Source organism: Biomphalaria glabrata, unplaced genomic scaffold, assembly GCF_947242115.1.
Source record: "Biomphalaria glabrata unplaced genomic scaffold, xgBioGlab47.1 scaffold_46, whole genome shotgun sequence".
Classification (NCBI taxonomy): Eukaryota; Metazoa; Mollusca; class Gastropoda; family Planorbidae; genus Biomphalaria; species Biomphalaria glabrata.
This window is the reverse complement of record NW_026602924.1, coordinates 13,002-28,442: the sequence shown is the minus strand read 5'-3', so window position 1 is coordinate 28,442 and position 15,441 is coordinate 13,002.

Below are 15,441 nucleotides of genomic sequence, written 5' to 3'. Positions count from 1 at the left end.
ATAGCTCATTTTTTCTTATTAGACTTAAATCATTGCATTAGTTTTTTAAAGAAACGTTTCCGTAGGGCACCTCTGTTACGCCGAATAATATGCTCGTTACCCATACGGGATACGTGCCCTGCACAGCCTGACTGTCGGACTATAAGAAGTTCATACCGGCTTTTGCCATCCATCCATCCCAGTGGTGCTATGACCTGCTTTTACACATCCCTCCATTCAGATCTCTCCTGGGCTTTCCGTCAACACGCCCTAACTCCAAGCTTTTTACCGAGGTTTATAGTTAAATCAAAAGAGGCTGCAGCGTAAGCAAACTCGTTGACTGCTCGCTAGATATCATGTTTAGTGTGAGCTAGTAAGGCGTAGAGAAGCTGTGTTATGACCATTTCCTTTGTTTTGGTACAGGACAGTAGACACCGAAGCATGAACACATGGTAATAATTCACCAGCAAAATAATAATAATAATAAGGCTTGTCTTAGAGTCCGAAAATTAATGAGGATTGCAGCTGTGACCTACATATCTTGCCACATCCAAGGCAAGCATAACCATTGTCCGCGGTGCTCGATTAAGATTTTCTTTTAGCATCTGCGTCTGTCCACGGCAGCAAATTTTCTTTTGGTCTCAAATGTGTATCCGCGGCCTTTGTATAGAGGGAATTCTTTAAGTCCGAAAGTTACGCTGGACAGAGCAGTATCCTGTATGGGAGACGAATCTCAGACGAACGCATGCCAAAGGCAGTCTTTTTTGGTGAGCTAAAAAGTGGGCGACGTAAATCCGAGACGCTTAAAACACCAGCTTATGGCGCAAACTTGACTTAGCTGACATAGAAGAGAGCACATGGTTGCATGCAACCTCAGAACGAGACAGCTGGAGGTCAGCAGCAAAATAAACAACAAAGTAAAAGGTATCTACACCGCTCTACACAATTAAAGTGTAAACAACTTATTAAGCACTTAAAACACAATAACTAATCATACATCGGCACATTTATTTCATTACTTTTATTTCATAGTTCTATAATAAATCAATCTACAGTAACATGGTGCGCAAATGTTTAATTAGGTCTATTGATTCTTTAAAACTTGTCCTTGTTTGCAAAGAAATATTTTAGTGTACTGCGGTAAGCCTAGTGACGTAAACAGCGTTTTTCCCGTTTACGTCATGGAAAATTTTCATTCATAAAACATTGTAGCCAAAATTAATTTTTCGATAATGAGGCATTTTCAAACCGATATAACGGTCGACCTCGAGTTTTCCCGATGTGGCCAATGAGTTGAGAATTTTTTTCTCACTATTATGCACATACCTTGAAATTTTAAAGAAAATCGTTAGAGCCGTTTTCGAAATAAAATTTATATATATATATATATACATATAAATATATATACATACATACATACATACATACAAGAATTGCTCGCTTAAGAGTATAGGATGTAGACAACACTATTCCCCCCCCCCCTTTTTCCAAAAAAATTAAAAACAAAAAAAACATGTTTTAGTGAAGTTTCATTTTGTTAATTTGTGACAGATTTTCTTTTCTTTTTTATTACATTCTTAAAAAAATTAAAAAAGAAAAAACCTTACGTACCTCACTGTGGAAGCCTACAGCGCTCCTCTGGGCTTCAGCTTCTAAAGGGAGTTCGAACGAAAATGTTATCTAAAGAGTCGCCACCCGGGAATGTGGGAAACACTGCCTTACTATGTTTTATTTAAAGTCATTGTTTAAATGACTTGTTCTTTGGATTATTTACTTTGTATTAAACTCAAGAAATATATTCAGCGCTGAGTTGCTTCATTTGTTGGATTAATTTATAGGCAACTTTGAATCGGTGTATGTCAGATGATTGTGGATACAATGCACATCTCTCCAAAATAGAATCGTGATAATTATTATGAAGGTTTACGAATCGTTGAAAAAGTTTCCACTGAGATTTATCTTCATTTAGCTTTTAAGATAATGTTAACAAGTGAACATATCCATGTCCAGACCATGTAACACTGTTGAGCTGTCAAAGTTATCGAGAAATTGTATATAGATCATGATCATTTACACTGTTCATTGTAATATACCTGCCGCAGCTCATCAATTATACATTCATTGTCACAAATACACAGAACGAGATCAGTTTTTAATGTTTACCACAAAGAACCAAAATGTCCGATGTCTAAAGGCAGTTAAATGCGACATTGTTCATAGTGCATGGTTCATCGTTGTATTTGTGGTATACAACAACAATGCGAATATGAAAGGAAACAATGGAATGGTGTAAAAAAAATTGATTTAAATCAAAGGGCTTTTTTGGAACAATGTCCAGTTCAGTCTCAACGGAATTTTTTTTTCTGTTAAAAAAATGGGGGGGGGGGGCGGCATTTTTAATTTTGCACACAGGCGGCCACAGACATCGTGGCAGCCCTGGTACCAAGGTATTTAAATGTTTGCACTATTTCAATAGTCTCTCCAGCGACAGAAACAATATCATGTTCCTTCTTTTCCTTACGAAAATCAAATCAATTATCATTTCTTGGTTGTTGTTTTTTTTACATTTAATAATAAAAAATTATCTTTACAGTATTTTTCAATGTGTTCTATTTCTCTGAAATACTCATTCACGTCTGAGTTCTATGAGAACAGGGCAAGAAAAGCCGCATCATTAGCGAATTTTGTGAAGGAGCAGAAAGACTTTCGGATTGAAAATCATTGGTGTACAAAATGAACCACAATGGCGATGTCACAGCCCCCTGGGGCGCCCCTGTGTTCACTATGCGTGCATTTGATATAACGCGGTTTACCCTAACCCTCTGAGCTCTCTGGGTCAAAAATTCATTAGCCCATAGTATTAAGTATGGACTAATCTTCAACGCTTTCATCTTTTCAATGAGTAAATGAAGTTGTATAGTGTTAAAAGCTGATGAGAAATCAATAAAGAACAATCTTAAATAAGTCCAGATGTTTGTAGACACAATTTAAAATATTTAGGATGGCATCGTCTACACCTTTACCCTTTTGGTAAGTGAATTGTAAAGGGTCTAACTTACTACAAAGATCATTCAGAAGGAACATTTTAACCAATTTTTCTAAACATTTAGACACAATGGAAGTAAGTGAAACAGGTCTATAGTCATTCATTTCCTTCGGTTTGGAAACCTTTGGCACAGGTACAATTATAGATGACTTCCACACGGGTGGTATCTCATGGTTTAGTAATGAAATAGAAAAAAATATCTTGGAAAGGTTCAGCTAGTTGTTCAGCACATTCTTTTAAGATTTCATTCCATCAGGCCCACCAGCTTTCATTGGGTTGACGTTTTTGAAAATGTTACAAACTTGCTCTTAAGTAATCGCTAATTCTAGACAGTTTATAACATTGACATCCTCAAGGGCCTTGAGTCTTAGAAAATTAAAATCTTTCGTGTCGATGCGACAATAGAAATCCTAGTCCAAATACTTAATTGTATTATGTATTATAAGTCAACAAACATCGTTTGTATTATGTATGATACGCCAAAGAACATCTTTTGTATTGTGTATGATACGCCAAAGAACATCTTTTGTATTGAATATGATAAGCCAAAGAACGTTTTTTGTATTGTATATGATAAGCCAAAGAACATCTTTTGTATTGTATATGATAAGCCAAAGAACATGTTTTGTATTGTATATGATAAGCCAAAAACATCTTTTGTATTGTATATGATAACCCCAAGAATATATCTTTTGTATTTTATATGAAAAGCAAAGAACATCATTTGTATTGTATATGATAAGCCTAAGAATATCTTTTGTATTTTATATGAAAAGCAAAGAACATCATTTGTATTGTATATGATAAGCCCAAGAATATCTTTTGTATTTTATATGACAAAGCAAAGAACATCATTTGTATTGTATATGATAAGCCCAAGAATATCTTTTGTATTTTATATGACAAAGCAAAGAACATCATTTGTATATAAAGTATTTATTATGGGCAGCCTCTAGGCTAGCGTCGCGCCGCTGTGGCGTGGCAAGGTGCCCTTTGGCCCGGGCTCAAGAATTTTTTGGTGGGCCCGTTCCTCCCCGAATAAGACAAAATGAGTGTGTCGTACAAGAAATTGAGTAATCTGAATGTATCCTTGGTTGACGATACAGTTTGGGATTGTGACTTCTACCTGTGTCTGTAAAGTTTGTGGCTAATCAGGCTACAAGGTATTTACGTTCCTGAAGCTTAAAATAAGAACGAAAGAGATTCGCCTATGTAGAGGATCACAAGAGAATGCAGACCATGTCTTTCAATGCTGTATATTCTATCAACAGGCCCGAACAAGACACTGGCCTATATCTCCCCTGCAGAACAAAAACTACACAGACAGTTATTGAATGTGGAAACCTTCTGCGCAGTTCGTCTCAGATATAAGGCTACTCGTCCTAACCGTATATACAAATGCGAACAAAGAAAAAGAAATCACATTCATCATTAACCATCTTGAGAGTGAAGATTTGAGAGACTCATATCTTTCAAGAGCCCTGGACAAGTATCCTCACAATTGTGCTGAATGTAGGCGTATTTTATATCTTAACTTATAAAACTCGAAATAACTTCTTTGTAAACAAAACTAAATAGAACTTTTATCATAATATAGACAAAATCAACTTGTGATGAAATGCATATACACTCTAGTAATAATATGAAATGTGTTTCAGTCTCACGTATTGGAGTCGTCTGTCCTACACTAGACAGCTGACGACAATATCGCCTATCTTGCATCACTCAGAACCAATCGCTAACTTCTTCGCACCGTCACCATAGAAACACACACACACATTCCATAACAAGCATGTGGTTTACAAGATCTGTCCAAACGGAATTGTGCAGGGCGTGGGTCAGTGAAAAGGAAATGAGACTATGAGAACTATGAACGAAAACTTTGGCCTAAACTTTGCAAAGTATGAACCAACAGAACAAAGACTTGTCTTACAATGTCCATAGTAATTAAAGAAAACAGCATTATTAAAGAATGGACTTTTTGTACCATGTTTTCAGCGGCACCTGAAAGGGTAAAAGCTGCTATTAGTTTTGAGTAGTCTGTCCGTCTGTCTGTATGTCTGTCTGCCAATCTGTCCCGTTTAGATAGAAAAAAACTAGAAAAGTTATTGAACATCCTATATTATATTTTAGACTTTATATATTTTTTTTGAGCAATTGCTACTATTTGTGTTTTTTAAAAGTGAACAGTTTAATGTTTTGAGGTCTTGAATTACAACATGTATGAACCATATACATCTCATATATAGTACTAGGGGATGGTCATGAGGTATGCGCTCTGGACTGTCGTTTGATGCTCTAGATTCTTCTGGGTACGAACCCCATCCTGTAATGAGGAAGAATTCGGTTAGTATGTAATATTCCTCAGACATAAAACATCTACAGCAGAACAAAAGATAGTTGTTGTAACTCAGTTCTTGATGTTTTCACAATTTTGTAGTTGACAACAAGGAAGTTTGGGACTGCAGCCGTTTGCTCTTTCAAGCTACGAGACGTATTTTATCTACTTTGAATATTCAAGCCGTTCTCAACTATTTTTTTTATCTAATGGCAGGAATTTTAATGTACTAGGAAAGTTAACTTACCTTTTACCGGAGGGACCATATAGATACACAGAGTTCTTCCCCTTATAGACATACGAAAATATTTTTATTATAAAGTCTACATCAACTCAGTTGTCTGTCTGTCTGTACAAAAGTATGTATATTTTTTATCTGACAGTACAAGAATCAATAAAATGATTAACCGATTATTGAATTAACTATTGGTAATAAATTATTTTGTTTGATTTCTTGAATCAGAGAAAGATATTTTAATTGACTGAAGTGGTATAAGCTGAATTAGTCCCCTTTACAGGTTTTCGTCTGAGTCTTAGTGAACACACACCTAAAAATAGGACGAGGTTATAGAAACAATAAATAACTATACAATTTTCAATGTTCATAATACGCCAATAACAGAGTGGTTACCGTGATTACTTGAGAAAATCTGCGAAGGCTGAGCCATAAGTTTGAATTCATGTCAATCCACATCTGGACCTATTACTCATTTATTTGCATGGACTATATAACCTAATTCAGTGATGCCCAAAGTACGGCCCGCGGACCACATCCGGCCCGCGACGAGGTTCTATCCGTCCCGCCGAAACGTCGGCACAAAGTGTTGAAATTTCATTGTCCAAAAAAAAAAGTTTAAAAAATATCATTCCCTACGTTAGAGTAAATACCTATAGAGAGCCAATATATTTGTTTTATATAGAAAGAGTAGCTCCCTTTAAAAAACATAACATTAAACAGCTTTAGGAAATCAAACAAATAAATAAATAAGGCGGCATTCTTGGTTTGAGACGCCATTGTTAGATTACACCTGGAGTGGAGGATGGATGAGAATATTGACCTAAAATGAGAAGAAAATGAGTCGGCTGCATGTCTATTTTCTGTTGCCGCTGACGAGTCTACCGATATCTCTGATACCGCTCAAAATTTTGGTATGTATTCGCGATAAAAACAATAGTTTGTTGAAATCAGAAAATTAGTAGCTATTTGGAGCATGCATGGGATCGCAAGTGGCGAAACACTGACAAAAAAGTTTCAACCATGACAGAAAATCTTTTTCCTTGGAGAAATTAGTAGGAGTGACTACTGATAGTGCCACAACTATGGTTGACAGCAATAGTTTTTAGAGGTCAAATGGAACCGAGCCTCTGTGGTCACGCTGAATTATTCCCCAACAAAATCTACGGACCATCTGATGATGATCGTGTTCAGATTGAACAATATTCGTTGTTTCTAAAATCCATCTGCCGCCAATGTGTCAAATGCCCAGGCAGAGCTACAACTGAAACTGATAGACTTACAAACTAGACATCCTTGCTTGATAAAGTTCAAGTGATGCAGACTATTGATTTCTACTCCGTGTTTCTTGCATAACCTTTTCAAAATCTACAAAAACAAGTGTTATGGATGATCACAATAATTGACTTACTGACTTAATCCTGTGCACTCTCATGGGAGCATACGGCAGCAAACTCTCCAACGAACTCGATTCTGAACAGCTTTCTTCATCTGCTCCCAATAATTACAAGGAATTATTAGTGAGACAAACTTTTTCAGAGATGAATCGTGCGAAACCGATGCTACGTGATCGTATCGTCTCTTAGACGAACATCTAGAATTCTAAATTCCGTTCTTCGACTTGGAGTCTCAACTATACAGCCGATATTTAAAAGTAGTTTAGGATAAACGTCTCATGAATTAATGTAAATACTAGATTCACGGGTTTCTAATAAAAATTGGTTTATTGTATAATTGTCTATATTTTTTCCCTTTTTCATCATGTGGCCCGCGACTCAGGTGTCGGATATTAAAATGGCCCACCGTCCAAGTGAGGTTGAGCATCACTAGTCTAGTTAATACAAAGTACACATAATATAATCTTTTTTAAAAAATTATTTTTGTAACTTTCCCCAGGTTCAATAAAATGTTTCTACTCTATTGCGACGTTTCGTAGATTGGGTAGCAAAATTTCAGTTTTAAAACGTTTATTGGCGTTTAGTTTTCTTTCATTCCGTCATAGACAATATCACTCATTTCGATATAAATAAATAAATAAATTATGGCATTTATATATCGCTACTTTCATGATTATAACATGCTCAGAGCGCTATGGTCCAATCTTATTTGTGGAGCAGTGGAGGGGGGAGGAGGTATCTGGGAGCAGGTTTTCCGTGCTGCCTTTAGGCAAACCTCTTTGGGATGGTAGTGGTTTGACATCTCCATTATCAAGTGTTCATCGATAAGGTTTTTATAACGAGTTAGCTTCCAGAAAACAAGATTCACCATCCTTTCAGACCTCAGTAGTGGCCGTGTTGATTGACACAGATACTATTAAATTTATGGTTGAGGTAAAGCGTTTGGCTTACGAACCGGGCTCGAATCCTGCTGAAGACTCGGATTTTTTAAATTTCTGAATCATGTTGTGGTGGCCACATGACACCCCCGTTAACCGTGGGCCACAGAAACAGATGACCTTTACATAATCTGCCCTATAGATCGCAAGACTCGGATTTTTTAAATTTCTGAATCATGTTGTGGTGGCCATATGACACCCCCGTTAACCGTGGGCCTCAGAAACAGATGACCTTTACATAATCTGCCCTATAGATCGCAAGGTCTGGAAGGGGAAGTTTACTTTTTTTACTTTATATGAAAAAGAAAACAAAAGTACATTTGTTAACTTCGTAAAAATGTTTAGGACCATTGGGTTAGGGTTCAAATGTGTTCAAATGTCGTCAAATGTGTTCAAATGTCGTCAAATGTGTTCAAATGTCGAATGTTCTGCGGACCAAAGTCTAAATATGCAACATGTCAAGGGTCGTAACTTGCCCGCTGACCGTAGTTCACATCACTAGTTTAAACATTAAGACATACCTGGCATGTCTCGCATTTCTTCTATTTCTCATGTGTCTCCTATAAACAATTTTTGTGTCTTAAATGATATGAATGTATTACCTTTGGTCGACTGACGATACAGTCGTTGATTTGACCTCATTAAATTAAGTAATGTTTGATTTTCATCAACTTTACTTGTGTTACATAAAAAGAGCATGCAAATAAAACATTTTCTGACATCTAACGCAACTTTTGAGATAATTCAGAATAAAGAATTCCATCCGAAAGTATAAAATAATACCAAGCGAAAGAGTTAATGAAAGAGTTAATCAAACGTTGTTATAAATCTAGGTCATCAAAACGAAGAAAAAGAATCTAAGGACAACTTGGACGATTGAGCAATGTAGGCTTTGTAAGCATTTGGCCAATTTTAGGTCGGCGAAAAAAAAATTATTCCAAGGTTACCGTTTTAAACAAATTTTTAGTTTACTAAAAAATTAATAATTTAATTTTTGTTATCTAGACTAGAAATGTGTAAAATTAAAACTGGAAATGAAAGATATAAAGGTGCAGGAGTAGAAGATAGTGCAAATATGAAAAGAAAAAGGAATAATTTAAATCCTAGGACTTTACTTTTTTATTTTGTAATTTTTTATTTTTCTCACTTTTATGTTGGAGTGTTCAGATGACTAGACCAATATATGAAATGAACTGCGCAGTGGTTTCCAAATCAGGAGCTCTCCATATAGTTTCCTTTCTATTGGGGTGTTTTGGGGCCAGTGTCTTGGCAAAGAGAACAGTTTTGAAGGACATGGTCGGCATTCTCTGGTGACACTCCACATGGGCAGATTTCACTGGTGCCAAATTTTGAGCTTCCGGTACATGTGTTGTCTCATTCTGCTGTGTCCGGTCCTGAGACGAAAAATTAGACGTTTATCTTGTCAGGATAGCTAATAATAGGCATCACCTTTCTTGTGATTTGGATGAGAGCTTGTCCATTTCTCATTTATTTTATTCACTATTAGTTTCTTCTGGATAGAGTGCAATGTTTATTTTGTATTTAATATCATGCAATTTTTATTTTTCAAGAGCAAGGTCTATAATTTGTTTTTCTTCAAATTTCTGAATATTACTCTGGAAGTGAGCAGGCTTACTGTATAGACTCTGATCTAATGACATTAACAAGAAAAAAATATTTAAAAATTCGTCTATAAAAAACAAAGCTTATAAATAGCCTAATTGTATCAATTATTTTTTTTTTGTAAAAAGTTTTACACATTTTAATTAAACTTTTTAGTTTTTAAGTCATATATATATTTATATTTTACTTAATGTTTTAACCAAATTTGATTGTATTGTTGTTTTTGTTTTTTATAAATAATAACTTAATACATAAACTCTTGTGATTTCTAACAATGAAAAGATTATCCACTTGAGGGAAGAAAGGGTATTAACTCTGAATTTCTCACCTCTTACATAAATATACACAGTTATCTCCAGGGGCGGACTGGCTTTATGGGCATTCGGGCAAAAATAGGGCTGGTAGGGGCAGTGAAAGGGAAGCATTAATTATATAATATTTTTTTATAAAAAAAAACAAAAAACAATCAGAGCGTTATGGTTGTCCGAGCGTATTCAAGTGTAATAGGGCAACTAATGTAATGCATTTTCCGAAATAATGTAATAGCCTACATCTTTATACACAGTGGCGTAGCATCCATGGCGTGAAAGGATTTAATGAACCTGGGCCCACGACCGTTAGGGGCCCATAGCCGCAAAGTCATTCATTGCGCTTGTGTCAAAGACTAACAATTAATTGGAGCCCACTAAAAGGAAAAAAAAAATTTAAAGATGATTTTTTAAAAAAAGCTATCCTTCAAATATCCTAAATTTTGTATGTATGCCTAAGGAGCTGCTTTCATCCCGCTTATCTAAATGGTGGCTAGCCCTAATCATACTGCGCGTTAACAACAACTTAAGCTTGATCTTGAAGGATTCCGTCAGCTGTGTTCAAGAAGTTGCTACTGTCTATGGCTTGGTAAAAAAATGCGTAGGTGTTTTATGCTCACAGCATAGCAAGATGGGGTCGTCTTAAATCTAATATGGAGAGCGAAGTCTCTATTACACTTTGAAAAGTTTTGTCCTACAATGTGGCCATCAAGAAAGGATGCTCTAACAAAAATGAGATTCAGTTATTTTGATGTGCTCAAGATGCTCTACTCCCCAAAGGAAATAAGTTCCTGAAGCTGCAACTCTTAGAGTGAAATTAGAAACATTCAACACCGTATTTGTCAGATAATCAAACTTAGCATAATGATTTTGAGGAGATGTATAAGTCGATCTCCCTCATATGGCATGTTGGGGGCCGGATTGCATAGAAATGCCCGGGCCGGTTTGGACACCCAGTCCGCCCCTGGTTATCTCGTATCTTCCTGATGCAAGAAAATATTTTTTATTGATTTATTTAGACTAGCTAGACCAGGGCTCTAGGGATGTCCAAAATCCGAACGCGGGCCGAATTCGGCTCGTGACTCAATGCTATTCGGTCCGCCAAAATGCTGGTACAAAGTATAGAAAATCAAACACAAAAAAAGATGGGAAGTAGATATTTTCCCACCTTAGGAGGGGGGGGGTAAAGAAAGGGTAGGGGAGGAGAGTTCTCTTTAAAAAAAAAATTGATCTCACTCTTTAGATTGCTATATATAAATTCCATTGTTATTTTTAATCGACTTGAGCAGAGAGTTTTAGTCCTTAGAAATTTAAACTTTCTTCATCTGGTAGCGTCATCGCTTCTTGTGTGTGTGATATATCTGATACCGTTCAATGGACCTCATTCACCAATCGTAAACAAACAACATTTAGTCACGTGATCTTATTAAGAAAACAACGAAACAAACGGTCTCGTTACAACCATCATGAATTAAACATTAGATAGTAAATTATATAGAAGAGATAGAGCATCACGTGGCTAAATGTTGTTTGTTTACGATTGGTGAATGAGGTCCATTCCTGGTGTTGATTCACGATACAGACAGCAACTTTGAAGTCACTGAATAGTTGGCGGCATGTAGATAAGATAAGAAGCGATAATTTTTTATTGATACAATCAATTGGTAATTCAATTTGACTACAATGGACAACCTCAGCGTATGTATGTGAGTAGAACTGTAAAGGAACTGTTCAAAGAAGCTTCAACCTTCCTTCAATGAATGGAGGTCCTAGAGCCTCGTGTTTCAAATTTATTTTATTTCTTTTTGGATCTTTTGAGAGATATGATCATACGGACCGTGACATGAGTGTCGGAAATTAAATTGGCCCGCTGGGTCCATAAGGTTAAGCATGAATGGACAGTTTATAATTAAATCTCAAATAGATATGCATTGACACTGGGGCCCAAAAAATGTTTGAAGATTTAATACAAATATATTTTTGTTATAAATCAAGTTCTGGAAAATATAACTAACAACCTTTTTTTTTTACATAGATGTAATTACTTATTTAGTTTATTTATCTGTTCTATATCTATATGTTTGTTTGTTTGTAAAATGTTTTACATGTTTCGGATGTTCCTTCAGAGTTGAAGATAATTACTTCCTAGTCCAAACCTCCCGCAGGACGACGGGGGATGGGAGCGGGCAGGGTTTGAACCCTCGACCATCGATAAATGTGAACGACAGTCCAGCGCGCAAACCGCACGACCAGGCAGCCATCCAATTCTAATTACTACCAGTTCTAAATATTGCCATTATGCTTATTTTAATTGTACTACTCAAACCTTGTAACCTCCTCCGGATATCGCTAACTCAGGCCACTTTGCTTCATGTGAGAGATCATTCTCAAAGCTCAAGTTCATCAAAAACTATCTCAGGAGCACAATGACGCAAGAAAGGCTGATAATGGTTTTAATGCCTCTGTGGCCATGCAGCTATACCCAATAATTGGAAATGCTTCGGGAGTCAACCCTGAGGAAAAATCAGGAGCTGGCGACCCTAAGGCAGTTTGCAGCACCCACTGCTACACTCTGGCAGAACCTACGACGCCGCTGACCCCAAACTGTATCGGCACTACCGTTCCTTTGGATACATCAGCTGCGTGGAGAGGGGGGAACTGATGTGTGGGCGACATCGTTCCGACCACAGCTAATGTCCAGGAATTTATCTCTCCGAGATGATCCACAGTGGCTTCGCGACTGAAGGAGGCCGTAGAGAGAATGTCAGTGAAGTCACAAATACTAGAAAGTATCGATGTAGAATAATGTAGATGATGTTATAGATGTCTTTGCTGCACAGAATGCACGACGTGAAGCGATATGAATTGAGATTTGTCACTTGTACACTATTTATCTAATAAACAACGGTATTATTCATTAAAAGAGTTTTAATGATTATTTTTGTTAAGTTTACTGATATACTGAACCAATTTGACTTTGGGCTTATATATTTTTTGCTTACATTATCTCATGTCATATGTCGAATGTCAAAATGCAAGGGGCCCCTAAAGAGGTCAATCCCCCCGGGCACCCAAATCCCTAGATACGCCCCTGTAAACAGGGGTCAAATAATCCTTCAAGAATGTATACCAGGGCAAACTTTAAGGCTATCATATCAGTTCTTTACCACTTACACATGGCTCGATAATCTAGGGTATGATTCTCACATGCAGACCTTAATATGCGTAAATGTAACAAAATATCACTCAACGAAGGAGTATAAAATTAGTATTTATTTACAGTCAACAGCAAGTACACATATAATAATTGAATGCATAGGCCTAGTCATTAATAACTGAGATACTAAAATGTGCCCAACTGACATACTACAGGGCGCTTAGACGAGATTCATTGAACAAAATGATGATTTAGATTAAGTCTTCTAGCGTGGCTGCCGAAATTATTATTTTTAAATTAATATTTAATTTACTAAACAATTTTTTTTTCAATACGCCTGTTTGTAACTTCGTATTGTTACTTCATTTGTTACAGGACAATAAGTGAAAGCTCTGAGCCAGAATACAAAAATTGTTAGCTCTATATAAGAAAGTCTGTACATGGTGTGTCTCACAGACTGAACTCTGAATAAATAAAAAGTAATTAGAACTTGTACATATTAGTAGGTATAAATTAATATATAATAACGGGGGCACGGTGGCTGAGTGGTTAAGCGCTTAGCTTCCGAACTTGAGGACCTGGGCTCGAATCTCAGTGAAGACTTCGAGTTTGAATTTCGGGATATTTGGGGCGCCCATGAGTCCACCCAACTATAGTGGGACCTGAGTTTAGTTAGGGAAAGTAAAGGCGGTTTTTCGTTGTGCTGGCCACATGATACGCTGCTCGTTAAGCTTTGGTCAAAGAAACAGATGACTTTAACATCATCTGCCTTATAAATCGCAAGGTCTGAAAGGGGAACTTTACTTTTACTTTTTTTTTTAAATAACATTAACTTGTACATCAAAGTCCTGAGAATAGAAGATTTTTTTTTATTCGTTTTGTTATATCATCATCATCATCATCATTTCTTTGGGTTCCTCAAGGAACATAGGGCCTCGACAAAAACACGCCACTCTCCACGGTCTCTTGCTAATTTTTTGATAATTTCCCAGCTCTTCCCGGTCCTCTCGGCTTCTTCTAGTACACTGCGTCGACATGTTCTTTTTGGTCTTCCTCTGCGTCTTGTTCTCTGGGGGTTCCACTCTAAGGCCTGCCTAGCTCTGTTGCTGGTATCTTTTCTAAGGGTGTGACCAATCCATCTCCACTTCCTCTCTAAGATCAGCACTTCTATATTTTTCTGTCCACTTATCTCCCACAGTTTGGTGTTTTTTACTTGTTTTGTTTTATAGTTTTAGGCAATTTTATCTTTAAAACCATTTGCAATGGACTGTAATATGTTATAAAGGGATTAGACTTTTAATAATACATTTTTATATGGAATTTTCATTTCATGTAAAACAGTATAATTAAAAATGGCATTCGCCTTGATATGTCCCTTAGTCTGTTTGGGCACCGCACTTGATCTGTCGAACGTTCAAATGCGGATCTCAAACTTTGTAATGGAGAAGGTGCACCCTATTCCTGACCTCACGTAAAACCCTTACCCCATTAAATATACACATATGAAAAATGAATACATTCTAACATTTTAAAATTGAGAGTAGCTTTTTTTTACCCTTTTGTTTGAATAGGGGCTAAAGACTATTACAATGGGATGAAATCTCGATAGCGGTGAAGTTGTTTATTTTTGCAGTTCTCAACACAAAAATTATGACAGCCTCTCGATGGCATGGAGGGTGTGAGGGGGGGGGGGCATTTCATTGCCTCTTCCCCCCCCCCCAGACCTGATCTATTAGTGTTATTATTACCATACACTTTTTGTTCACTTTAAAGAAAAGGAGAGGGGAGAGGCTGTCGTATTTTGGTGGACAAATAAAGCAAGTTGTAAAAAAAAAAATGCTACACATCTTAAATATTCATGATAACAGGTAACGAAAAAATACAATCAACAACTACTTAGTCACAGTCTGCATTTGAAGGGGATAGAGTAAGATGGTGGTACAAGTTATGGAGCCAATATCTGCACTTGAAAGTAGTAGCATTATAAATGTTTATTTTGGCCAAAAGCTTCTAAGCACTATTATGAATGGTGGTGTTCAGGATTTAAAAAAATTACTTGGTGGTGTTTAATTTCTGTTCGTTTATAGTGGAAATCTATTACGCGTATTTTTATTGATTTTCATCAATTCATTTGCAGTAAACATCAACCTTAGCAGAAACCGAAGCATATAATAGATTGGACCTATTGTTGAGATCTAGGTTTAAATCTTAAGCTAGCCCTATGTAGATAATAGCATTAGGATAAACAACTATAGAAAGATTAAATTAACCCACATCCCTGCCCAAAAAGTAAATAGACTGTCTGTGCTACTGATTTTAACAACCTGGTCAGATAGACGTACACATGTAGGCCTAGTGTACTGTAGTGTGTAGTCGATAAAGACAATACAAAATTATTATTTTTTTCTTTGCGCTTTATG